Here is a 27,765-nt window from a genome sequence, read left to right as displayed (position 1 = left end):
ACCTGCCGAAGGAACGGCAAAGTTGGCAAGAGAACCTATCAGACTATTCGACATCGCGCAAACACACATAAATTCATCTTCAATGAATTCAGAGATTAATAAAAAAAAAGAGACACTGTAATTAGACGTACGTCGTCGAGGAGATCAAAATTAGTTATTTTTCGTACAAGTTTAACTATGATGCCTCGATGATGCATATAATAATTCGCCGTAACATATATCGCGAGCATTCTCTATTATCGAGTATGTATAAAAAAATCTTGATGTTTAACGCATTCTCACTTTTTATCATAACCGATAATCACTTTTTATTTGGGGGAGAAGGAGACGACTTTCGAGAGAGGATGAGCTGTATCGCGTTCAGTAGTTCCACAGGAGTTTCGGTTATCATAATAGAGCAGAACTGTGCGCCCGTTATTACCATCACCATCATCGCGAGGCAAATAGCCTCTTCAGCGATCGGTGAGACGTCGAAGACTCCCGTCATCCTCCACTCGAGGAGTCAGCCGCCTGTAATATAGATCGCTATCGATCCGAGCCGGTCGATAGAGAAAGAGAGAGGGGGGGGGGGGGGGGGGGGGGGGGGGGTGGCGAGCATACATGTGTTTGGTGTCGGTGTACGGGCGCTCGTTCGCGTCGTGGCTCATTGAGACGTGGAAAAAGGGACGCAGAAGTTAGATATCGGAAAGCTGTAAACGTATATAACGCGGGAAGCCGTACGTACTGGGACACGCGCCAACACCACTGTAACTTCCACCACCGCGCTCGAAATAACTGGCAACGGAGCGAGACAACGAAGCACGAATAATCGCGGGTATCGATGTGAAGATCGGGTTCCTCTCGAATATCGCTTAATCGTGACACTCAAAGCAACACATAACTGTAATCTCGCTCGAACAATCATTAAATCATTGACTGATAAAGAATTAAAGAATCATCCAAGTATCAATAGAACTTCCAAAAGACATGAAAAAGATAAATTGTACATTCTTTCATGATGTAAACAACTTGTTGATGCAGTTTATCCTTTAATTTTTTACGTACCTTTATGTGCCGCAGCAATATTGAGCTTTGTATAATTTATATGTATAATTTCGTTGGCATATTATATCATGTATAATATATGATATTAATTGAACTATTATACTATAATATATGATAATAGTTTACATCCCTTTATAGGATTAGAACAATACTGTACGCATTTTAGGGCTTTGCGGGAAACGCGTGTTATAATATGTGCAATATAATGTGGCTCGTACCAAAAACAAGTCGAATTAATCATCCTCGTGGACAGTAGGTGACTCGGGAAAGTAACGGGGCTTCCTTCCTTGGACGAAATCATATATGTACTATTGGCTAGAGTCGCAAAATACATAACACCGAGCTCCCACGTTCAGTGTAAATGTTAGGTAGGAATCAATATCGCGCACCCTTGCCGAGCAACCTGAAGGGCTGGTCTGGTCCCCTTCGCGCGCCAGTCAAAGACCCCCTCACCCACCTCTTGTCCCGTCTCGTCCCTCCGTCTCCATTCCGTCCCGTTCTCCATTACATTCTGTCCCGTTACCGGGCACACACATTCTCATATGTAATCCCACTCGTATGCTGTACGTACATGGGGAATAGGAGAACGATCATGTGTATGTTACATGCGGGTGGCGGAGGAACGGTTTGGTTGGAATTCTCACGATTTCAAGCATGGCGAGGCCACTCGATAAGGCTACACTGTGAGGTAATAAATATCCGATGCTAAAGCAGTGGCTCCGATGCGCGTTTCGGGGTTCAACCGGAGCGATTTCGAGGCCGCATTTATGCTTGAGTTGTTTTAAAATGAAGGTTCACTCGTTGCCGCCCGATAAGATCCGCGACAAATGGCGGTCGCATCCCTCTTTTCCTCTTTTTTTCTCTTTGACGAGAGAGTGATAAAATTATGTGGCGTACGCGCGGTAACCAGTCTCTATAAATATCACGACTCGCGATGGGAAATGATCGATCATCAGCGATATCCACGATCCCGCGCTTAAAACATTTCCTACGGGAATATCATTTATGGTTGACCTAACGCGCGATTCTCGATAATGAGGATATATTCACTGTTCATGAGCGCACTTGTTAAATACAATATTAATTAATTTAAATGATATTACAATCGATTATAAAGCATGCTAATTATGGTAGCTATGATTAATATTATTATATAAACAGATAAAATTATCTATTTCCGTGTCACAAGATCAAGCTGTAATAATTACAAGCATGATATATTGTGACAATGAACTATCATTTCGTTTGATAATTCTGTTTTTATCGTAACAAGATATCATGTTCATGCGAATTTATCTGTCATTATTACGTCGATTGACTTCACGTTAAAGGGAGAAAGCGGATGCGCTTGCCTAGACTGCGAGTTCGTGAAACGGGGCACCTGAGTCGCGGGGATAGAATGACGCACAAAGGTCCAGAGTTTGCCGGTGGTTTGCAGGTTGACCGTAGATTCGATGTCGAGATAATCCGCTGGCGCTCGATTAAAAGCCGCGCAGCAGGGCGGAACGTGGCGGAAGTACAGAGAGGAGAGCCCGAGCAAAAGGCGAGAGAGACGGAGAATAATGCCTTAAGCTGAGTTAAGCCGCGGCTTAAACGACGGCCACGACACCGCAAGCGTCTCTACCTCTCGCTTAGCCTCTAGCAAGACTAACGAAATCGTTCATGACATCGCGAACTTGTCTCAATCGGTGCGATTAGTTCAAAACCTCATTTAAATCGCTTCGTCCGTTTTCGAATTGAATCCTGAATTTTATTTAGTTATCCTAAATTTTGTGTGTGTGTGTGTGTGTGTGTGTGTGTGTGTGTGTGTGTGCGCGCGCGCGCGCGCGCGCGCGTGCGTGCATACGTGCGTGCGTATGTGTGTGTGGGTGGGTGGGTGGATGGGTGTGTGTACTGGGTAACTGCGAGTTTCGGATCAGAAAGTAAATATAATGGGGCTTTCTACAATAAGCCATTACCTAAATTTAAGTCTTAAGCCATAAGAAATTGACCAATCCAAGTCAAATATGATAAGAATAATCGATATTCTATAATTAGTCAATTTCTTATGACTTAAGATTTAAACTTAGGTAATGGCTTATTGTAGGAAACTCAAATAACATGAATATTATATATTATATCGTTCCATTTTTTAATAGACCAGATAATACGCGCACTAAATTTAAGTTTTAATATTATATACTTACATAAAAACTACACAAATATACAGTACACAAGCATACAGATCAATTAATCTAACCTTTGTGAGCTGTCAAAACACTTCATGCTGACAGCTTACTCTCGCAATATGAAATGAACGAAGAGAGAGAACCAATCAGAATTGTGGAAAAGAGGTAACAATGAACTGACTATCAATTTAACACGCAAATTTTATTATAGGGAAGACTCCTCGCAGTACGAAGTGAACACAAAGAGAGAAAACCAATCAAAATCGTGGAAAAGAGGCAACAATAAATTGATTATCAATTTAACACGCAAATTTTGTTATAGGGAAAATAGGGAAGATAGAAAAAATTAATATTTAACTAACCTTGAGTTATAAAGAACAGGATCGTACTTTTATGTCTTGCACCTTTAATAACATTTATCGAAACGCTATGAAAACAAAAAGTATAGAGCTATCTCACTACGCGTTAACCGATAAAAATTTTATGAGCGTGGTTCAACTCGTTCTAAGTTTACGATTATGACGCAATGTACGCGTATTATCGCGATAACTTCCGATTCCGTTTACGAGAAAGGGTCTGCGAAATTCCAGGATACGCTAACTCTCGCCATCTCGAGTGGAATTATGACGACCGACATGGTCAGCCATTCCTTCCCGAATAACTGCCCTTCTCCCTCGAAAGAAGAAAGAAGAGAATGAACGAGAGAAAAACGAAGATTTATTCTAGAATTAAATACCTCGAACAAATACACCCTCGACTCGCCAGCGATCCCTTTTTCTTTCCGATTCATCCCTTGACCTCGTTTCCCCGGATCATGCTTTCCAACTTCATTGACCCATTAAGCCGATTTAAAATGCCGCCTTTAACCCCTCGATGACCGTGTTTTACGTCTCACTCTCGTTGGCCATAAAGAATTAAATTTTTTTATTTCAAGTCTTGATATAAATAGAAAATATAACGAGATATTTTATATCAAACATATCAAAATCCTTCATTAAATAATTTGCAATGTTTTTCACAGTATGCGTACTGATCATAAATGTTTAGCTAGTCGTTAACATCTTCTTTTAACTAACACAATAAAATCATTAAATAAAATATATAGAATCTATAGTCAACCTTTTTCATCTTTACAAAAATTTATCTTTAATTTCAAGTAATTTTTTTCTTTTTATTTATAAAAAAAAGATTCATAGTTTAATGTCAAAACGTTTTCACGATCCGCGAATCTGTCAACGTTTCGTAACTCTTCACGATTACAGCACAAGAAGACGGGTAAAAAAGAATGATTGTGTTCCGAGGCACAGGCGCAACGTCTCGACCGAGTATTCAAGCAGCAAGACGTAACGAGGTCAAGGAAGCTAAAGGGGAGCTGCGAGACATAACTCACAGCGGAGCCACGAGCGTCATAAGGAAGGCCGGAAACAGAAAGTATTATGCCTCTGTCCCCTTTGGAATTTCACAATAGCAACAAAGAAAGGCAAAGAAAAGAGAAGAGGTTGGTTCGACTTGACTTTTCGGAAAATAAATTACTATATGTGTACTAAACAACCATCAGTTCCATCTTCCTTTTTTATTACTATTCGAGCTTATCTTGATACGTATGTCATATCGAAATCTTTGGTTCTCCACTGTATTGCTTGGAGAAATCACGTGGATATAATTAAACAAAAAAAGAGAACGCAATATCCGCAAGATTATGCTGGGAAAGTATAGCTCTTAGTACATCTTTCTAACACAAAAAACAATTCTATGCGGTTTTCAATATTTTTATAACGTGAAACTACGTAAGCATTGCATTACTACATCGTAAGCTGAAATCATACAAGAATTTGTAATTTGTGGAGTTTCAAATCAATGCGGAGAAAATTGCTAATTGCTTAGATAGCTATTAGATAAAATTTACTTAGTAGAATCTATTAATCTATTGGTACTTCAATGCTATGTAGATCAAATAGATTCTTTTCTCGAAAGTGAGGATCTCGACACAGGTTGTAATGACTCATAAATTTTCAATTTGTAAATGCATTCATGCTTTGCGTGTGCAAATATGTGGTACATTCTCTTCAAAAGAACTTAAGAATGTTTAACGAGATATCGACCCCTACCAGCCGCGCGAGTATGTGAATTCCTTTTAACGAACTGGTATTCTGAAGAGGGTGTCCAAAGTGCGAACTATGTGCTAAAGTTGTGCGCAAAAGAAAAAACTGTAAAAGTCTATCTAGAGTCTCACGTTAATAAAACAAAAATAACAATTCTTATATTAAATAATTGAGCTTCCTTATACATACATCTTCTTATATGATATTCGTTTTATACAGGTGCACAATTTTTAATTATTCTTATAAATCCTTATCGCACGAAAAAAATGTAAAATATTTTTAAATTATTATTAAGACTATAAATTAAGACGAAGCATCCGATAAGTACGAATACTTATTTAGTTTAAAAGAAACAGCTTTGATTTTCGAGTATGTGGTTCACTACAAATAAATATAATTCTAATTTTATATATTTGGCTCAAGTTCTTATACGACATGTACTCCCCCCCCCCTCTCTCTTCCTCTCTCTTCCTCTCTCTATCCTACATAAATTAAATATCCATTTTATGACATAAAGATACATGCAATATTTGTTCGAAACCACTTTGAACAAAGTCTACTGATATCCTACATATCTTACAGATCAAGTTTATGACATATAGTTGTAAAAAACTTCTTTGCCTACTTCTAAACACATAAATAATTTTCAAGTGTTCACAGTGTTACGACCTCAGTTTCTAAAGCGACTGGCTGTGATATATTGCCAAAACAATAGAGTGCTTCTCCATAAATCTCTACAGTTAGCAACTCGTTATGTCTGCACGTTAGCACTTCTCGAGTAATAGCTGGTAGCTTCGATGCAGTCCAGTGCAGTTTGTTTAACGAGCTTTTCGTCCCCTGCCAATCGCGCGAACGTGCCCACGAATTCGCTCCAATAAGGGGAAAACGACGTGTGAAGCCTATACGATGGAGCAATTGCATTCATGGTCCTTAACAGGTCGTTATTTAGCGAAGTGTAAATTTATTGAAGTGTAAATTCGCAGTACATGCGTAATGTCAAAAGAAAGAAGAAATATGAAAAGGGTTTGCTTCTTTGTAGGATACAAATTTGCCAGTCATATAAAAGGTTACCACAGAGAACAAATTTTAAAATTCCCTGACTTTTCCCGATTTTCCAGATGAAAATGGAAAACTTTCCAATATAAAATAATAATATTTAAAAAACATATTTAAAACATAACATATTTAACATATTTAAAAAAAAAACACACAAAAGCTAACCTATATTATTAAAAACAACGCAAATAGTATACTAAAATTTTTGGTGCAAATTCAAACCAAAAAAAAAATAAATTAATTAATATTGAAGAAAAGAATGCTATTACGAAAAAGGGCGATCAAATAAAAATACTGAATAAAATATAAATTTTAATTAATAATATTTTAATATTAAAATCGTTTAAAGTTTTGAATGTATTTCACTATAATCGTCAGACATAATATTAAAAAATTATAACATTAGTTTAAGGAAATTGTGAGCAAATTTCAAAATTCCAGACTTTTTACATTTTCTCGGTTTTCCATGACCAATATCAATTTCCTTGACTTTTCCCGGTTTTTCTGTGACAATCTTGATAATACTCTTTCAATAAAGATATATCAATTTCTATCCATAATAATAGTAATAATAGTAATAGATGTAGATCATGATTGTGTATATCAATTTTTGATTAATTATCATTAGTTTGTTTAATTATTAACTACTATTTATTCATAAACTTATTACAAAAACGTTATGGTATACGTGTAACATTTGATCGTTGAAATATAATGCCTTAGCGGCCAACGCGAGGATTTAAACGCGATCGAGTGCCAACGGGAGCTTTGTCAAAGCTCCAAGTAGCGCAAGGACATTCCGGAAGTTGAAGCGCACGAGCGAGGTAGCACGTGTTGCACGTTCCGTTGAAATATTTTTCGGAATATTCCGAGGTATTTCGCTCTCGGCAGTGAATTCACACGGTTTTTCGGTTACTCGCAGTTTACAACTACGGTAATAATATGAATTTTCCGTGGTGCGCGTAACAAGATGGTCGGTCGCAATATCGCTACTTCAAAACGCCATAAAAGCCTTCTTTGTAGCTTTCCACATCGTGAAAATTTATTAGAATACATGAAATACATCAGTAAGTTTTAATACTAATATTAGACGGTTAATTTAACAAATATCTTATGCTGCATACAATTTTTTAAAGGATATTAATTAAAATCGTTGTCAATGTATTATTATCAAACTTTTACTATTTTTAAAAAGTTTGTTAAAAATAATTAAAAAGTAACAAATTCTAGTAAGATAAAATCAATAAACGCATAAAGACTGTTTGAAAAAATAATGTATATAAAATATGTAATATATATAATATAATGTATATAAATTCATTAAAAAAATATTATGCATAAAAATCCAGCTCGACTGAAAATGTCTTCATTAATATTTATTTATTTTATGTTAATTACATATCGATCTGTATTCATTTAGCATTGAAATTCTATTTGCCTTTGAAACATATATTTCGCATAATATATCTACAAGTAAACAATATTAAAGCAAGTATTTGATTATAAATCTCAATCGAAATTCCATGAGATTCATAAAATTATAAAAGCATAACATCGCTGGAACAATATTGTTGAAAGCAAATTTTTTCTGTTTTAAGTAACAATTCTGCTTCATCAAAGCGTGTTCAATTTTTTACGAAAACAAATGAAGGATGAAAAATTGCGAAACGTGGGAATTTATGAAGGAAAACTTCGGGAAAAAAAAGGAAAATGACGTTATGCCGGTTGTGATGTTACAAAGAGGAGACGAAAAATCCGTGTGAGTGTCGCCGAGAGGCGTAGCACGTGTGCGCTTTGTTTCCGAAAAAAACGGTCCGAAAAAAATCATCCAAAAGTCGAGCGTGGAATTAAAAACGTCGCAAAAGCGACGAAAAAGCTGGCGCTTATGATATTTCATTCGCAAAGAAACTCAACAAAAAAAAAGAAAAAAAAAGAGAAAGAGATAGAGAAGTCTCACTTGGCATCAATTGTGCAACAGGGTCATTCGAGTCTATGCACGCTTGTCACATCGAATGGTTGATTCTACAAGGATGAGTTTACAGACCGATTTCATCAAATTTTTGCCACGGCTGTTTTCTCCGGATACTCAACAGCGCACGAAGAATTATCGTCAAACATGATAATTTCTATCTATTCATAATGCAGTGATCTATATCTTTATATCTCGAGCAAGAATAAGTTTTCCGTTCTCTTAAACAAAAATACAATGCATTTTCATCAACGTAATTTATATTAATGACTAATCGGAAAAACGGGATTAATCTCGTAAACAAGAGAAACCCGAGCGGAAGATATTTTCAGTCCATGAATCGCTCGAACGAATTAAGTCCGCAATTCGCGACCTACTTGGCAAAAATCGAAGCGAAAGAAAAAGGAACCCGGACAACAGCGAGCGTGAGAGATTCTCAAGGACTCGCGGGTTGTCTGTTCTCGATGATGCGACAACGGGCATCGAAGCGACGAAGAAGTGATTCGACGACGGAACGGCAGCTGCAGAATTTCTTGCTAACGCCCGGAACAAGCTGTACCGTTATGAATAAAGGAGGTTGAGAGAGCCAGACGATCGAATAATGCCGTGTGTCATTCACGGCATGTTTTCTCATTTGCCACCTTTGGTAGCTATTGTAGTCGTCAAGAAATTAAATAGCTCATTATACTTACAGAAATGAAGAATCGTTCGGTTTCCAAAACTGAACCTAGAAATTTTGAAAATTTCTTTTAGAGAATTCTCATATCTCTAATCCCGAAAACTAGATATACACGATCTGTCTAGAAAGTTCCGAGAGTTGATTTTTTTCCTAAATATACACGCTATTTTTAAATATAACGCTATTTTTCTGACAACTGTTTGGCACTTTTTAATACCAACACTCAACTATTTGTGAGAATTTTGTTACGACGTTGCAAGTAGTATGTTTTAAGATCAGCTGTTGTGTGGGTTTCGTTAGATTTTTTTCTCTTGTAAAAAATTTTCTTAATGGAACAACGGTTGTTGTTAAATTTTTGTTTCAAAATTCAAATTATATGATTGATCTCAGGGAAAACAAAATCGATCAAAGTAAAGGTGATAAAATCAAGAGGACATTCTTCGATCGCTTTCTTAATAGTATAATTTTTGAAATTAAAATGAAAGTGAAGGAAACGCGTTTTAATAACATTTAAATATTCAGGCGAATTATCTTCGAAATTTGCCTTCAATGTGATGAGCGAAAGATGATTACTGTAAAAACTTCTTGACATTGATAACATAATATAGATTTTTGCTTTGCAATGTTGTACGAGAACCAATTAATATAACGAAAATAGAAAAAAAAGGGAGAAAAGAAGATAAAGGCGACGTGATAAGTGCGATACAAGTCGTTGCTCCATTCATTTGGTATCTCTCGTTGGAAAATTGCGGATAGCCAAAGTAGGATAAAACGATCATGGAATTTCCGTGCAACGAGCTGCAGCATTGCAACTTGAGTGCAACGAACGACTCGGTATACAAATGTCACGGATTACAAATGACCATGGCTTCACTAGCAGAAAGCGTTGACCGCGTAACCTCGATAATAACGATCTCGAATTACTTGTCGCTGCAGCTAATGAGTTAATACTGCAGTCAATCGCACGAGTTTTGTAACTATTAAATAACCGCTTTATCGCGACGATAATTTCAAACATTGCGCATCCTATTTTATGCATATTATTTAATAACGCGTGCGCATTCTCTCGCTAGTTGCAATGAAGTGCAATCAAGTACATACATGAGTACTAATTGTATACTGGATACTCCTTGACGCGACAATTAAAATAATTACAACTAACCTGTCTCATGAATATCTCTGTGCGCGAACGATTAAAAACTCGGTCAAAATTTGCATGTCGAACATATTCACTTTGTCATTATTAAAGTCTATTTATATTGTAAAAAAAACTTACGAGATAATTACCTTTCGAGATAAAAGAATGTAGATAATAATATTTATATCGTATATTTTTTAATCAATGCACTTTCTGCCTCAATTTTAATCGTGCGTTACGAGGGATGGTCACGATTTTTTATCAGCATATTTAATGGCGTAAACATCAGCAAGCAGTGACATTGCCACCTCGAAATCTAGTTTGCACATTGCGCCAGCTCTCTCGCGCTCGCCCTTCCGTAACGACCGTTCCTTTTCCACGGCCGTGGCGCGGCGGCTTCCAGCCTCGACCTCGCCCTCGTGAAAGACGACCGCGGCGCGCAACGGAGAGCGGCTAAATGGAATTAAGGCGAAATAGAGCAACGTAAAACTCGGCTCCCGTAACGCGCGAGAAAGGTAAAACGGGAGAACTCGTCTCTCATAGACGATACGTGCAATGTTAACGAGTAACAGGATAAACCATGTAGCGTAGTATTGGCCGTTTAACTTCTTCGAGACTGCATTCAATTAAACGGGTTGTAAGCTTCCACTCGTATCTGTATTCAGAAATTATCGATCTCTTGCTAAAAAAAAAATCGATTTCAAACTTATCATATGAGATTGAAGTTGCCGTATTAAAATTTTCAAAACAACTTACAAACAAACAATCCAGACATTTTATAAAAATTTTATGTGAAAATGTATGTAGCCTAGTAAAATTTGTCAGAAGAATCGATGAATGATTATCTCACATCTAATCATTCATTAATGATATCTATTAATTTAATGTACTGTTTAAAGTTTTCAGAATGCATCTCACTCTGAAGAGTAAAATCTCATTCTTAAAGATTAAAAATTAACTCATCCACAGTTTTCAAAACTCTATTTTCTCATTCCTTAGAGTAAGAGTTCACTCTAAAAAATTTAAAGAATAAAAAATTGATCAATCATAGTTGATTATTCTCCTCACATTCAATTACATTGATTTTTACAGTTTAAGGATTACTACATCTATTCTAAATCAAGATTAATACAGAATAAGCGCGAGAGAAATTAAAAAAACATATTTTTCTTAAAAAAGAAAAATTTTTTTAAATCTCGGACGCTCATAATTATTATCCCGGATGCTTTTGAAAAATCTCCCTGGATGTTCCCGGACGCTTTAAAAAAGATAACATGAGATGCACGTGTACATATTTAAAATGTTTACCAGCAACGTTTTCAAAATATTTTGTATATTATAGTGACAAACGAGAGTTTGCGGAAGAAGGCATTTAATGGGTTTGCTATACAATGATGAAAAGCGAGAGATCAAAATGCGATGTACTAAAGCGACCAATCGATATAACTATTCGGATATTCGCAGGTCAACATTCTGTTCGCTGACTGAGCAAACTTCGAAAAAGACCCGTTATGAGAAAGAGAGGAAGAGGGAGAGAAGGAGAGAAGGAGAGGGGGAGAGAGAGAGAGAGAGAGAGAGAGAGAGAGAGAGAGAGAGAGAACGTTCCAATGTATGGAAAGCCAAGTGAATTTACGATTATTACGATCGAAACTGTGGGACAAATATTAGGTGCTCGAAAAATAATGGTTATATTTGGTGAAAGTAGTGGCCATACTTGGCAATTTGCGATAACAAGAATTCAATTTATGAAACGAGTTAAAACGACGGAAAAGTGCTTTTTAAGCACTTAAGCTACCGACAGAAAAAACTATTTATTAAAAGCATTTATCATTTAATAAATTAGAATTAACAAGTGATTAATTAAATACATTAAAACTAAACGCATTAAAATCGAGCGAAAAAATTAAAGTCATTACGTGACTACAATCGAATCGATGCTTCGATTGCCGGCTCTTGGCCATTGAAGAGTTTCGCTTTGCGCTTAATAAATCCTCGGCTATAGGCTTTACGCAAGTTCAACAAATTTAACACATTAATTAGTGACACATTAATGAAGCAATGTATACATCGTGGAAGTCGGCAGCTACCCGGGCATTTATTTTTCCCTATAAGATCTCTAACTCTAATAATACACAATTCGCTGAAGCTCGACGATATCGAATCGTTCGCAATTGCGACACCGTTATCGTAGATCACGCAACGATATTTCCTCTCCGGCCAGCTGACGCGGCTCGGGTGCGGAATTCGCCATCTGCTTGAAAAAGCGACGACTCGCAGAAGTCGTCGGCCGATCGGCCGCGAGGCGCTCGCACGTTTATCTAATTTCCTGCCGTATATAACTGCTGACTGTACTGCTACTCCCACGCGAGACGCGTGGAAACGGCGCGCAAATATCGACCGCTCAGAATAATTAGATCCCAAGGCCGCTCTCGGCCGGCACAATGCCTTTCCCACTTGACACACCGCCACAACTTTACTTTCCGCCGTTTCGACTCCGGCCAGAGCACTCGGATTCCCACTCACCGCAGCTCATATGAATGGAAGGCGCGAGATGCACGTGCGCCCGATACGAGGCATCCCGCTTACGCGAGGCAGATCGCGAGGAAGATAAAAGGTGAGCACAGTAGGGCCGCTCGAGCTCCTCATTCATATAGAATACATCACGTACGATACCTTCATTCCCAGAGTTCGTTCTACGTCTAACTTTACTCGATACACTTTGTACCTCATTAATAAACTGGCGTGTTTATAATAACGCGCGTAACACGATTTATTATATAAATATACAAAAGTTAAATTAGATTACGATCGATTACGCTCAACAAACTTCGTTCCATAAACATTTTAGACGCATTCCGTTTTGCGCTTACAGCGTATGTAGACATCATTTTTCCTTGTTATATTATTATTGTTATGATATATAATAACAGCAAAGAATTGATGCTTACAGTGTGTGAAAATGAAACGCACTCTTAGATATTTCTCTAAATTCTTTGGAGAAGAATCTCATTTTAAAGAGTAAAAATTCGACTACTCTTGAAAAAATTTTCTTGGCAAAATTTTCAATCTTTAAAAGATGTCACTGTTTAAAGTAAGATTTTATTCCAAAGAATTTAGAGTAAATATTATATCTGATTGTCCTTTTTTTTACGAATTTACAAGTTACTTAAAAGTATATCTTGGAGTTAATAAAATCTTGTCACAGATCTTGTCTCAGATATTTTAATAAAGATAATATTACAGTGTTCGCAATGCAGCGGTGCGCAAAACGGCCTTGCAAGAATTATCCTCCTTAATGTATAAATTCATTGTAATGCAACACGTTAATGCGTAGTGATGCGGATTACCAGCGTAATCGAGGATCGCTACTGAGAGATGTGTTGGAGCACGTAATTGACTTTCACCGCGAGCGCATGTAATTGCGAACCGCAGCGTACGAAGATCCGCGCGAAGTATTACAAGATTACAGATGAAATGGAAGTTGTACATCCGCGGATGTAAATATTTGAAGAGGGATTGTTTCCACGTAGACACGAAGATCTCCGTTATAAAATTTTCGGAATGCTACTTTATTTAAACGATAGCTTCATAAATTTCTTGCGACGTCGATGGCACACGATATCCGCACTGAGAATAAAGAGACGGAAAATACGGAGATGAACTCAAACATTTACGGGAGCGAGAAACGATCTCACGCTTGGATGAACGGCATGACGACGTTACGTCGCAAAAATCAGAATTGTTTCAAGCTCGAATTTCTATCAAGTTTCAATCGAATTTCTATCAAGCAGCTGCCTCATTTTTACATCTCGCTAGTTTCACGGTGTTTTCTCAGATTTCTGGCTGACATGTAGGTATTTCGTGTGAGAAATACGAGGATTCGTCGACAGCACGCATGATGAAGATAAGTCGATAGAGTCGATAGCTTCTTCTCGAGTGCATTAATCACGTGGCGAGGTTGAAGTGCAACCACGAAAGGAAGAAGGACGTGAGGTAATCCTCCAGCACTCGGTATTCTAATATCCATTAGTCCTTCCGATATCCGACTAATCCATCTCTCGCGGCCGTTTTCCCGATTTGCATACCTTCCTGGCTTTCTTCCACGGCGGCGATGGCGGCGAGCTCGTTTGTCTCGCCGGGCCGCGAGAAAACCATAGGATTCGATCGTATATCACGATGAAGAAGGAGAGGACTCGGCAGCATTCTCTGGCATGCTCCAAGAATATGGAGATGCTACGATAACCCCGCATACCGAATTACTTGCGAGAAAGGTCTATATATTCAATGCGCACTCTGCTGAGAAGTGCGCGCTACTTCTCAAATCAACGTCGCTTCACCTCACTTCGCTTTTACTTTGGTTTATTAGCATAAAACGATTGAACAGCTTAATACGTGATGCGAGATTGAACAATGAGCGGTTAATTTTAGTCTCGTTATTAACTTCTGTAATCTCGGTAATACTTTCATCGCAAAATTAATGATTCTTCCTATTCCTTTTAATATACAGAATGACAAGTTATACATAGGAAGCTGCTAAAACTGATCTGTAATAAATTTACAAAGATAAAAGCATAAAATGAATTAAATATCACTCTGTAAAAAAAACCTGTCATTTTTGTCAGTACATAGTATTTAAAAAATATATATATTTATGAATTTATAAAAATAAATTATTAACTCTCTATGATCCAATGTTTTTTTCGTCCAACCAAATCACTGATATTGTGCTCTTCAAAGGGTTTTTGGGCTCTACAATTATTTTAACATTGGAAAGTATATTTAGTTTTCAAAAGTGTCTAAATAATTGTAAAAAGGTAAATAGTTATGATTTTCAAAAATATATCACTGATTTATGTAATTATTCAAATTATTGTTGACTTTTTTTAATATTTATTTTTACAAATTTGTATAATATCGCTTATGCTTATTAATGCTTATTAATAAAAATTAGTTTGTGAACAAAATTGAGTAAATGTATATATATTCTTTTTACGCTGTGCAAAAATAAATACGGTTTTTTCTACGGGTGTATAATTTATTTTATTCTGTCCATTCACATTAATAATAGTTATTTCATTTCAGCAACTTTCTGATTGATATCCTGTGTACATAAGTATGTGTGTGTGTGTGTGTGTGTGTGTGTGTAAAATCTACTTTACCATCATTATTATCATTTTGTTGTGCGCGCGAATTCTTAATCGTTTATTTTAAATGTTAAGTTGTAAATCTTTTAAAACCGTTTCTGACGTTAATCGGACGTTTTATAGTACGCCCGTTTATCTATAAAATAAAATAATGAATAAAACAGCAAACTCGCGTAGTTAATTAAGAACAAGATCGTTCATCCGAATTGCGTTACGGCGAGACGCACACTCTCTCAATTCAATTCAAGGAAAGTCTGTGCCGAGCCGCATCCGCTTCTACTTTCGCTGCGACTTTCCGAGAAGAAATTATATGCCAGCGCTCGTAAACCGCCACCGTTGGGTATGCACCGTCGCGCGCCGCGTGGATTTAATTAAATATTTGCATTTGGTTTAATCCGCACTCGTCCTCGTTCTGTCTCCATTTCTCTCTTTCTCACCGTATCGCTACACCGACGACGCGTCGTAATGAGAAAAGAGAGAAAAATAGAGAGTAATCATCGCGTTTCTGCATTCAGATAATCATCTGCAGTACGCGTATTATGGTATTATTCGCGCACTCGTCAGACTCTTTTCGAGTTGAAAGATTCACAAAACCACAGAAAAAAGGATAAGATAACGAAAAGAAAGATAATCCTTTGCGAATTTTCTTCATTATGTATAATTAAACAGGTGTAAATGGAACTGTTAATATTCATAAAACATAATACAAATAGCGTATGAAAAAATACTGCGCGCATTGCCATCATCCTTCGAGATTTAATTCTTTGGGACATGTCCTCCTAAAGAATTAACCCTTAATACATAGCAATTTTCGGTCTTTTACTACACATGATGGGTTGTTTGTGTTTTTAATTTTCATTTCACTTTTGCAAGTATATAAAAATTGTTGAGATTCTTACATATACCTTAATATTTTTAGAAAATATTTGTAAGATTGTGAATAAAAAAGAAGATATCATTATTTAGTTTAGTGTTCCTAGTATGTCAAAGAAAAAAAAAATGTGCAAGACATGAATAATCCAATTGAATGTACTAAGGATTAAATCAGTAAGGCAGTATCCCTTTCTGAATTCGAAGACAATTGTAATGATTCCTTAAATATATTTTCTTAAAAATTATTTAAACGAACATCAATTAAATTGTCAATTATTAGTAATTAGATTATTTTATAATAAACAGAATAATACGAATCTGAACATGTTTTACTGAATAATGAAAAATTCTCGTTTCGTTAAAACAAAAATTTTAATCACATACGTCGAACGATTTTGTAAAGAGGTTTTATAAGTAGGACAAAGGGTAGAGAAGCGCGCGTGTTTCAAGGCTCATCATGTTGTAACGATCGACGAGCACATAGTCGCAAGTTAATACAGCCGATATACTGCGGGTGTATCGTGGCCGGGATACGGACCCATATAAAGGAAGTCTCATCGTGTCTGCTCTTTACAACTAATAATAAACTGTACCTATAGAGTAAGTCAGAAGCTCTGCGTTACCGCGGCCATCTCATAATTTTCCGTCAAGTTACCTGAAACAGACAAAACATCCCGGTCGTTAGATGCAGATCGTTGTAAAATACAATAATTCGCAAGACTCGCCGTTTACGAAGAGCGAGATTCGCTCTCGCATGCGAGTTTACATATAATACGAAACTTACGTCCGAAATCATTATTGTAAGTGTATCGTGCAAGTAAATTAAATGAGACGAGCAAACATGAATGGAGGAGCGACCTTTCGCGAAGCGTTATCGACCTAGCGCTTCGCAGCTCGGTAATGATATATTACAAACGCCAATTTAATCGCGTTCATTTAATCGAGCCTCGAGATTTTTTACGTCACGCGTTTTCTTTCCCTGTACATCGATAGAATCAGTCGAGAAATGACGAGTTGCGCGAACCGAGTTGATTCGCTTCGCTGAGGCTGGCGAATATTAGCACACGACATTCCGTTCGCAAACACGATTTCTTCGCAACTGACGTGTATTACTTGCCGTAATCACAAAATAATACATACATACAATATTCGGAGCATGTAACTTCAAAAGTCAATCAGCTGTTAATTTAATTTCCCCAAATAACTCATTAAATTCGATCGAATATAAAATATGCAACGACAAATCATGCCAAGTCTCGTTTAAAAAACTTAAATACGTCAATCATTATTCTTTTCTCTAATATGACTTTTAATACAATTTTGTCTTAAAGTTTCTTCTTCAGCTGCTGGTATCGAAATAACAAGAGGAACACCTGCGTATTTTATGACCGTCGAGAAGATGCATTTTTCATGTCAAGGGAACAGGCACGAGAATGTTCTCGGAACGCATCTTGCTGTATTTGAAGCAACTTTCCTCGCGACAAAATTATAATTACGCCTCTTCTCCTATTTTTCTCTCCCGAGACGATGGATTGAATGCTGTCCCGAAACCACCGCAAGAATAGCACGTTAATTGCTGGGATTCGGGGGAAAATTTGCTGCTGTAGCAGATTGCTGTATATAATTCTCATAATGATCATGTAAGACAAACGTTGCTTCCGATGATCCTTTAATATGATACATGCGTGCTTTCAATGTTTAAATCAAATTGCATCAAGTTCGTGATCAATCATGTTAGCCTTTTTTTAACAGACACGCAACTTTTTTTAACAGACTGAACATCGCTCATATATTGGGAAGAAGATACAATCATTGCAGTGAAATACTAATCTACTACACAATCAAAATGTTGATTTATGTAGTATGCGTTTGTAAATATTTAATGTAGTAATATCATTTACAAATATCTCTTTTTTTTAAGTCTAAGAGATTTCATTGAAAATCATACGAGCCACTCGAAAATTTAATTTGAAATTTAATTACATTGAAATGTTAAAAGCGATGGTAAGCGATATGAGCCTCCATTGGCCAAATCGATTAACTCCTCTCCATTTTTTAAATATTTTAAAATTTTATCGTTAAAGCGCTTGATTAATTCTTATATCTTCTTATATTTAAAATAAACTTTCTTATTATGTTTTGTGGAGTTAATCGATTTGGCCAATGAACGGCTCCTGTCGTTTACCATCGCTTTTAACATTTCAATGTAATTAAATTTCAAATTAAATTTTTATCAACGTAAAATTTCGCTTATTAACATTTTCTTTTCTTTTTTTTTAATAATTTATTTTACCAAATATTTTAAATTTTCGTTAAATAATTTCGTGATTAGATATTAGCTTGCATTTTCCTACAAGAAAAGGTAAAGCACGACATTTTTAAGATATTTCACGATTGTGTAATAAACACCATGTTATATAGTTACAGACAGTCGAAAATGTCTCATCGGGATTGATTTGAATTAACGACAACCAAATTTCTATCGTGAAAGTTTAATAGCTCCGTCTTGTTTGTCGAGTACAGTTCACTATCTCGACCGAATCGGCCATCGTCTCTCCACCAGCAAAGTTAGTTTTCAAGCTATAGCTGAGTTGGAGAACCCGTTACAAGGTGGATGACCGAATTAAAGTTCGAGCAACTCGTGCCTCTGTATGCTACTGCTGGGAAAGCTCGTCGAGAAGCCGTCGAAGGGAACGAAGAAAAAGAACAAGTTTTGCGAAATGATTTCACACGATTATAAATGAAAGATTGCGTACTATTAAATTATATCTGTGCTTCTGTAAATATATAAATTATAAAATCAAATAAACTATGTTTTACTATGCTATTTGATATCCATTTATTACACATTTAAATTCATAAAGTTAAATTATATTCAACTTAATTTACTTTTAATAATTTCTATATATTTCGCCATTACTCTTACTTGATATTCATTAATTAACTCAAATAATTAAATTTTATTCAAGAAATTATATTAAATTTTATTCAAATTTAATTCATTATTTACTAGATAGATACGTAATATAAACAATGTTTGAAACTAACCTTCTGAAATTAATCACAGAAATGGATTAATTTCTATTTTGATACAGAAAGTTAAAAGTAATAAAATGTTATTTAACTCAAGAGATTGAGTTGCCATTTCTTCTTTGATATCTAATAGTGCAAATGCATATAGATAAGAAAAATTCATTTCAAATAAACAAATGTGAAATCAAGATAAGAAATAAAAGCTCCTAAAAATATATAAAGTTAAAAACACTTTTATTTATAAATCCATTCTGAGAATTGAATTAGATCCTTCCGCTTCAATCTAGCAATCGACTCTCAAAAAAATATGTTAAAAAAGATATATTCGAATGTATCGATGTTCTTTTGAAAAGTTTATTGTTGATTCTTTTCCGCAACGTTGATTTTTTTTTGCTGCACTTACTTTGTGAGGAGCCTGTCATTGTATATTTCATACTGTCATACATATCAAAGGGTTAATACGTAGTGTAATAATAGTTGTTTATACATTTAAATAAATATAACAAAAAATAAAAAGTTAAATAGAGCGCGTGAAGAGTGCGTCTGTGATGTATGGTCATTTCTAAAAATAGAAATAAAATACAGTAATAAAATATAAAAAAGTAAAAATTTAAATCAAAGATTTAAATAGAAGATAGATTGCCAAATAATTAAAAATTTCATGTAATTATACAAGACCTCAAAATAGAACTTTAAAAATAAAAGTTCATAAACACATACAATCAACGGTTAGTAATGTTTTTATTATATTCATGAAATATATAGTTAAAAATATATAGTTAATTTTGAAAATTGAATAAGACTGTTTCACTGTCAGTGTCTAGCTGCTTACTCGAAGCGCAATTTTAACAAATTGTAATAATTTCTAATTCAGTCATGCAAATTGACGAAAAAATAATAAAAAGATACCAGGGAGAATATAGGTGGTGATCGAGCACAAAAATACGGCTGGTCTGTAACGCATAATATTTTAATACTTATTGATAAATCCAAGCACAATTTTATAAATTTACGACGATTCATAATGCAAGGATAATATTTAGGATATAGTCAAATGGATGATATTATTAAACAATTTACTATTTTAAATGTGATAAGATAATTTCTTAATATTTTCAAAGAGAAATATTTTCCAAAGTTTATTCTTGATTGTCTATTTTCTTGCTAAAACAAACTAAATTAGATGTCCATTTTAATACATTAAAATTTATTCTTTAAAAGGCATAGCATTTTAAGATAAATCTCTACCACCAAAATTGATCATTAACCGAAACAATTTATATCAGCTTTTAAAAATAACTACGTCATTCTAAAGATATCAAAAAATCAATCGACGAATAAATCGAAATAGCCAAGCGAGTTTTTAAATTTTCAAAATTAACGCAAATCGATAACTGCAATAAAGGTAAATTTCTCGATCAATGCGAGATATTTTTCTAACGCTGAGAAAACAGACGCGAATTATCAAGTCGATTTTGGAAGAGAAAATTCAAAGGAACACCAATGAGAGAACTCAGCAGGTTATATGAAATGACAATGAAATTCAGAACGATCTTGAGGACGCGCCACGCCGGAAGAAGAGCTCGAAGCAGACAGATCATAAAGCAGCACGGAGCAAGTAAAAGCGAAGGAGTACGAAGGGATGGCGAAAAGCGCGGAAAAGCAAAGAGAAGTGGAAAGCAACGAGAGACGGGAGGATTGGAAGGAGACGCCGGAAAATTTCCTCCGACGTCTCACAGATTTCGCCCCGCAGCGTTTTCCGGTCCCGTGTCCCGTGAATCGTAAAGCGGGTTACTCGTTTCACGATGAGAAGAAGGAGGTGGGTGGTGGGTTTGTCGACGTTTCCTCTTCTTTATACGGTACAAGGGACTTACATCCTCGACAAGTCGACCGAAGTCGTGCTGCCCCGTATTCTTTCGTGCTTCTTTCTACCTATATAAGCGCAATCTTAAATTGTATCATATTAAATTATAATTTGATATCAAAAATAAAAAATCGATAATTTCCATCTTTAGCTAAAGCTGCTGTTAAAATTGTAATTGATTTAAAGAAGTGATATTTTTCAATATTTATATAAATTCTCTATAATGATTCTTTTAAAGATGCATCACATTTATCATTATTAAATTCCTTGTTAATTTATGATATTACTAGATCTAGCTTCAGTTTAGGATTGTAGGATTGCCAAACTCGATAAATAATCGATGCGCGATTTGCTTAAACTAGAAATTGTAAAATTCAGATCAAATAGGCACCGCTTTAATCAAATTATAATATACGCTTATTGATGTAAAATAATTGATTTTTTATTTGTTTATCTTTTACGTTAGCTATAAAATTAAAATTCATCGAATAGCATGAGAATGCTATATGATAAAATTGTACATTAAAAGTGTATTTTATAAACAAGTTTCTCGCCACAAGTGCATGTGAGAAATAAGAAATCTAGGCAGTGGAAGGAAATGCTCGCGTGCAATCGGTACAACGCTCCTTCACATTCTGCACGGCTCTGAATGCACTGAGCCAACGATTACCTGGACTGCACCGTATGCAATTCCTGAGTGCAGTGACCGACCTTGCGATCTTCAACCTGTCTTTTCCGGCTTGGACGTAAGACGTTGTCTAGAATATTTATTTTTTTTCATGGTCGAACTGATATTGGCCCGCGCGAATTGTCAAAAATCAATCAAAGCCTAGACGAAATTAAAATACAAAAAATGCAATGAATAAAAAATAAATTTTTATTTAAAACGTAAATGTACACAAATTATAGATTTTTTTCAATAGCCTATTTTTATAATATTTATTGATAAATGTTCTTTTTCTTTTCTATCTTCTCTATTATTTTTTACATCTTTTGTATTATTTCAGTAAGTACAATTATATGAAGTACAATAACATTTTTGATTCAAATTTATTGATATTTAAAAACTACAATTGCGCAATTCTTAAACGTACATTTTATTAAGCTTATTTTAAATAATCTTTAATTCGCGATAGAATTCAATAAAAAAATCGTGATATCGATATTCATATGTCAGAATGTACGGCTCATAAAATTGTAATCTAAATTCATTCTCTAAAATAGATTTTTGGTGGAACCAAGATAAAAGATTAATAAAAAATCAATATATCTGTACTTCACAAAATTGTTTTAAAAAAGTATAACCTTAAAAAATTGTATCTTTAAATGTATTTTTTAATCTAAAAAAAAAAAAAGTACTTTTTATGTAAATTTTTTAAGTGCAATAACAATAAAATATTAATAATACAAAATAAAAAAAATTGTAATATTTGTAGAGTAAGGTCGTCTTATGGAATAGATTCCCAATATGAGACAGCGGGATTTCTGCTAAACTAATAAGCGTATGTGATTGATTTTATTATGACTTATTATTCATAGAGTGAAACATATTTAGTAGAAAACTCATTATTAAGTCATGCGTGTAGTAGTTGTGAAAAAAGATTCTTGAAATTGGATGTTGTTAAATTTTATGAGGTTAGTTTTCAAATCTTGTTTTATTATATAATAAATAAATATTTGGTAATAAAGTCTACATGCAGTGATAGAGTAAGATCGTATTAATAGGAAAATAATGATATAATGATTTGTTTAACTGTAAAGATTAGATTTGGTCATGAAACCGCAAGGCATGGAAGTCATAATATGAGATACTCATGTATTCCTAGCTAACATGAGAGCATCTAAACAATTTAATATCTCAAAGCATACTATCGAACGAAATGTTAAAAATGATTCTATTGTTAATATTACTTATACATACATACACACATAATGACATACACACACACACACACACACACACACACACACACACACACACACACACATCAAAAAATTATATAATTATTATGTGTAACATTTAAATTCTTTGTTCCTACTTGTATGTAATATAATAAAAGAGTATATAAAAGCTTATCTTTATTTTTTCCTTAGTTTTCTGTTATGAGATACTATCTCATACAAGAAAACCCTTGTATCTTATATTAGAAACCTTTTTTTTGAATGAGCAAAATCGGCACTTTCGATAAAAAAATTTCACATACAACAAAGTATAGCTACTATCCGTCGCTAACTTTTGGTGATAAATCTTGAATATATTTCCCATAAAATTAACGAAAATAGGAATTAAGGTTGCAAATTAAATAAATTACAAGTCTTTAAAAAAAAAGGTATCTTATATTAGGTGACTTTACTCTTATCTGATAAATCTAAAAAGACTGGAAAGCTTCGGTAATCAAATGAGTTTCTCAAAGTTCATCGCAAAAAAAAAACATTTAAAAAGAATTGCCAAGAAGCGATTGCCTGTATCATGTCAGGAAATATTTGCCTAGGCCACGCATCGAGCTGCGCGCACCTGCGTGCACGTGCGGTTGCACGTGCATACAAACAGAGGTCGGGGGATGACAAACGGCCCGGAGGGATTGGTGCGTCATTTAATCCCGGCATTCCCTCGTTCGACGACGAAGGTCCCGCGCGAGCTCACAAAAGCCATCGTTAGTAACTTCGACCCTCATCCCAAAACTTACCCCTCCGCCTGGATATCTCATGCTCTTCGCCTGTAACTCCTCCATCCCCCATCAACTAAAACCCTTCTTCCTGTTCCCTAAAAGGTAGAAGGATTGCATCCCAGCGAGACAGGTAACGTATTGTTCCGATTAATTGTATGACGAGACGGGATTACGACGTACGTAGAGAATTTACGGCATCGATAAGTCTGAACTTTCGCCATGTCGGACAATTAGCCGAGAATCGTTAGTCGTATCCAGACCAGATTTTCACCGAGAGTGAAAAATAATCACAACCTTTTCTTAAAATCAAATACAAAACAAAATACAATAAATATTTCTTTTTTTAATTGTTTCTTCAGTGACTTAAAGATATTTAATTGACATTTATGGCAGATGAAACTAATTCTAATTTAATTAACCTAAAAATAAAATTACATAGTTTAAAGAAAGAATCGCACGGTTTTTTTCTCGCAAAGAAAAAAACCGTGCGATTAAATCGATAGTCTTCTGCGAACTTGAAGATCCTCGAATAAATGAACGAGCAACATTTAGCTCGGATCGACAAGAGTGTGTTATGTGCAAAAGTCGAATAGATGCGAGTAAACATGCGATTAGTTGAGATTCGATTAAGCGAGAGCAGCCACGATCGGAAAGTAATTAAGCCACGATAGAGAATCGTCGTGGCTCTCCGATCTTTGGCAGGTCCCTAATGGTCATTTAATGCCTCGGCACGAACAGCCAGAGAGAAAGGGGAGAACATTAATGTGTTCCTCGCACTAATGACGACTGGACCATGCGAACGAAGGCGAAAGCGATGACGACTTCATGAGGATGACTTGGCCTTGCTATGGTCACTAACAAAGCCAGATATGCGATCGGCACTCAAAAAAACGAATGAGTTAATATTCGGTTCCACCAAGTAGATTAATTTTAATCTCAATTTATTCTTTATCTTTTTCTAATTTTAGGATTGAGAAAAGATAGATACACACAGTAAATTGAACCAAGATTAAAATTAATCTACTTGATGCAAAACGAACAGAAATCAATATTCGCAAATCTCAGTATCTTAGTATCTCTGTAATTACAATTTCATTGGAATGATCCAGTAGTAATTATATTTTCGAAGTATTTAATTTAAAAAACCTACAATAACTCAACATTTTAACTTTGCTATTTTTTGCAAATTTAATGAAATTCAATGATATGACGAATTAAATTAAAAATTAGTATTTTTTTATCCACATATACAAAATTAGACAAAGAATAAATCAATATTATACAAATTATAAGACAAAAATGATATATAAAATGTGGGTTTCTACATTTTAAAATTATAATATTCGACAAACATAAAAAAATATTTAAAAAATTAAACAACTAAAACATGTAATTTAAAAATTACTTAATTAATTAATTATTCGGGCAGTCGAAGATGAAAAAATTTTTTTGATCAAATTCGAATGCTTACAAATAATAATATCTGCAAGTTTCGATGATGGCTGCGTTTTATTCTCTGATAGTAGCCAATATGCACATTCATACATATATATGTTTATTATTAAACGGCAGACTTGAAACAATGCGCTTTTGAATTGCCTCAGAAAGTACACAACTTCTCCAATTACGCTTATTGTTAGAACAGTCGTTAATATCGGTTTCCACTTTCAGGGGCTTTAAAAATCACGATTGAAGACATACGACATTCTGTCGATTCAGAAATTTTAAGTGCGTTGGAAAAAAATAATTCCAATAATATATCTCTCGTTTGTTCGCTAAGACAAAAGTATGTGCGGATCGGGATAAAGGTTAAGTGGCTAGTAACTATATGGCTTATCCTAGATCCGAATCGGATAGTCGACCAGCCGACCAACCGGTTGGTGCGACACAATAGAACGGGTCCGATAAACCGAGCTGGGATTTATCGGCGCCGTGCTTAGGAAATGGCGCCCCTACGGAAATATATAGGCATGTATCCATTCGCCATGTAAGCGAACATCCCCTTCGAGCGCTCAAGGGTGTAACGTAGCGAGGAGTTTCGATGTGTCTGTCCCAGATCGAGGATTAAATTAATATCTCTTACAAGAAAAAAATAATTTGTGTCATAAGAAAGATTAATTTCAGATAAGATGATAAAGAAAAAGATTTTGATAATTAAAGGTCATGAATTAAATAACTCAGCAGGTACCAAGTTGACGTCATTTGTCGTCATTTTGATGTCAAAATGACATATGGTGACATTTTAATGCCAAAATGATAACAATAAATTGCTTAATATATGGAAAAGCTCAAAAGGCTATGGGATATAAACGAATTGCAAGCGAAACGTTAACTATAATGGAAATAATAAAGGAAACTAAGGACATTTCAAAAGTTTCAAGATATTAAAAGTAACGGTTTATATAAAGTACGTTTCGTTCTTTATTTACGTTTCTTCGAGATCATTCTCCATCACATTTCTGTCTTTGCAAGATTAAACCTATATTTCTTCTTTCATCGTTTTTATCACATTTCCCGCGATTGGAATCTCATTGAACACTGATCGGAAGAAGCTTTCGTATCTTTGCGTATCTCATTGAAAGATCATAATCTTCTCTTTATTAAGAAACAAACGAGATTACTGATTCTCTGGTATTTTTGATGAGCATTATTATCTTATTATTAATGTTACGTACACAAAAATCCAATGATAGCAGTGGCAACGTTTATCGATAATCTCACGATATCAGAAAACATTGTTTCCGATAACTGTATTAGTAGCAAGTTGATAATGAAACATATTTCGGCTAATTGAAAGATATCATATCGCATCAGAATGCTGTTTTATTTGCCTTAAATAATTAAGACATAGATATAAGTACTATTAACTCATTAAAGTACTATAGCTAGACCAGCAAGATTAGCAAAAATATAATTGGAAGACGGGAGCATGAAAGAACATTTCTGACATAAAAAGCACATTACAAAATCAATTTTACAACTAATTGCTATAAACAAATTTACATATCGAGAGAAAAACTGATGAAGTCAATCGAAGCCGTCTAAATATTTAATAATTTCTTTCTAGGAAATGTTTTTCATGCTGCGATCCTATTTCCAATTGTTGTTTTTTTATTAATCTCGGTTTAGTCATGGACCTTAATGGATTAATAGGTACCATGTGGAATACTTCTATGCTGAAACTGGCATTGTCGCGATCAGTGTACCCGCGAGAGACAAAATCACAGCAATGCGAGGCGAGTAGAATGCCATTGAAAGTCACCGTGCCGTTGCGGTGGCGGCTGTAGGTCGCGATGACTGGGTAATACTAAAAATAGTCGACGGGAACGATGCCGGGGCTATTATTAAGCTGCGATCGATGCCGAGGCAGTCGTGGCGAGTTATTTCAGCGCACGTCCCGCAAACCAGCACGTGGGGGGGAAGTTGAGAGAGGAATACGCGTGGAACGCGAGAGCTTTTCGAGCGGATTCTCGACCGAATCCGAGATAAGGATGAGCTGGCGCGGCAAGTTGTCCTGTGAGGTCGACGTCACGAATACCGCGATTGTCACAGCATCGCTTGTCGCAGTATCGTTGAACTTAAGCTATCGGAGAGAAACTCGCGAGCATTTCGAGAAGTTTATCCGTCAACTAGATAATTCGTTCACGCGAAATATCAATGTTACACAGCGGTTATGGAAACAAAGTAACTTCGATAGATAACATTCACATGATTCTCTAGAGAATTCATTTATATTTTTAATTAAATATTAAGTGAATAAGCGAGCGTGCTCTCTAAAATTTTTATAGTGAATCTTACTCTGAAGAGTAAAATCTCTCACTTTTAAAGATTAAAAATTAAGACACTCTTTTTCAAGGCTGGCTCAATTTCATTCTTTAAAATGAGACTTCGCTTTAAAGAATTTAGAAAGTGTATGTTTCATTAATTTAAAATTAAAAAACATCGTTTATTTGTATCAAAAATAATATATAAAATTTTTATTAAAATGATGACGTAAAATTCTTATGAGAATTAAATCAAAATTAT

General features: G+C 35.1%; 1 protein-coding gene across 2 annotated transcripts in view; it reads right to left on the bottom strand.

The window, feature by feature from the left end:
• LOC108693778 overlaps positions 1-27,765 on the bottom strand; it is a 206,720-nt gene that overhangs the window by 11,487 nt on the left and 167,468 nt on the right. The window lies entirely within an intron of this gene.

The sequence above is a fragment of the Atta colombica genome, unplaced genomic scaffold (assembly GCF_001594045.1).
Source record: "Atta colombica isolate Treedump-2 unplaced genomic scaffold, Acol1.0 scaffold97, whole genome shotgun sequence".
Lineage (NCBI taxonomy): Eukaryota > Metazoa > Arthropoda > Insecta > Hymenoptera > Formicidae > Atta > Atta colombica.
Note: the sequence above shows the minus strand (reverse complement) of the source record. Positions and strands in the feature narration are given on the sequence as shown.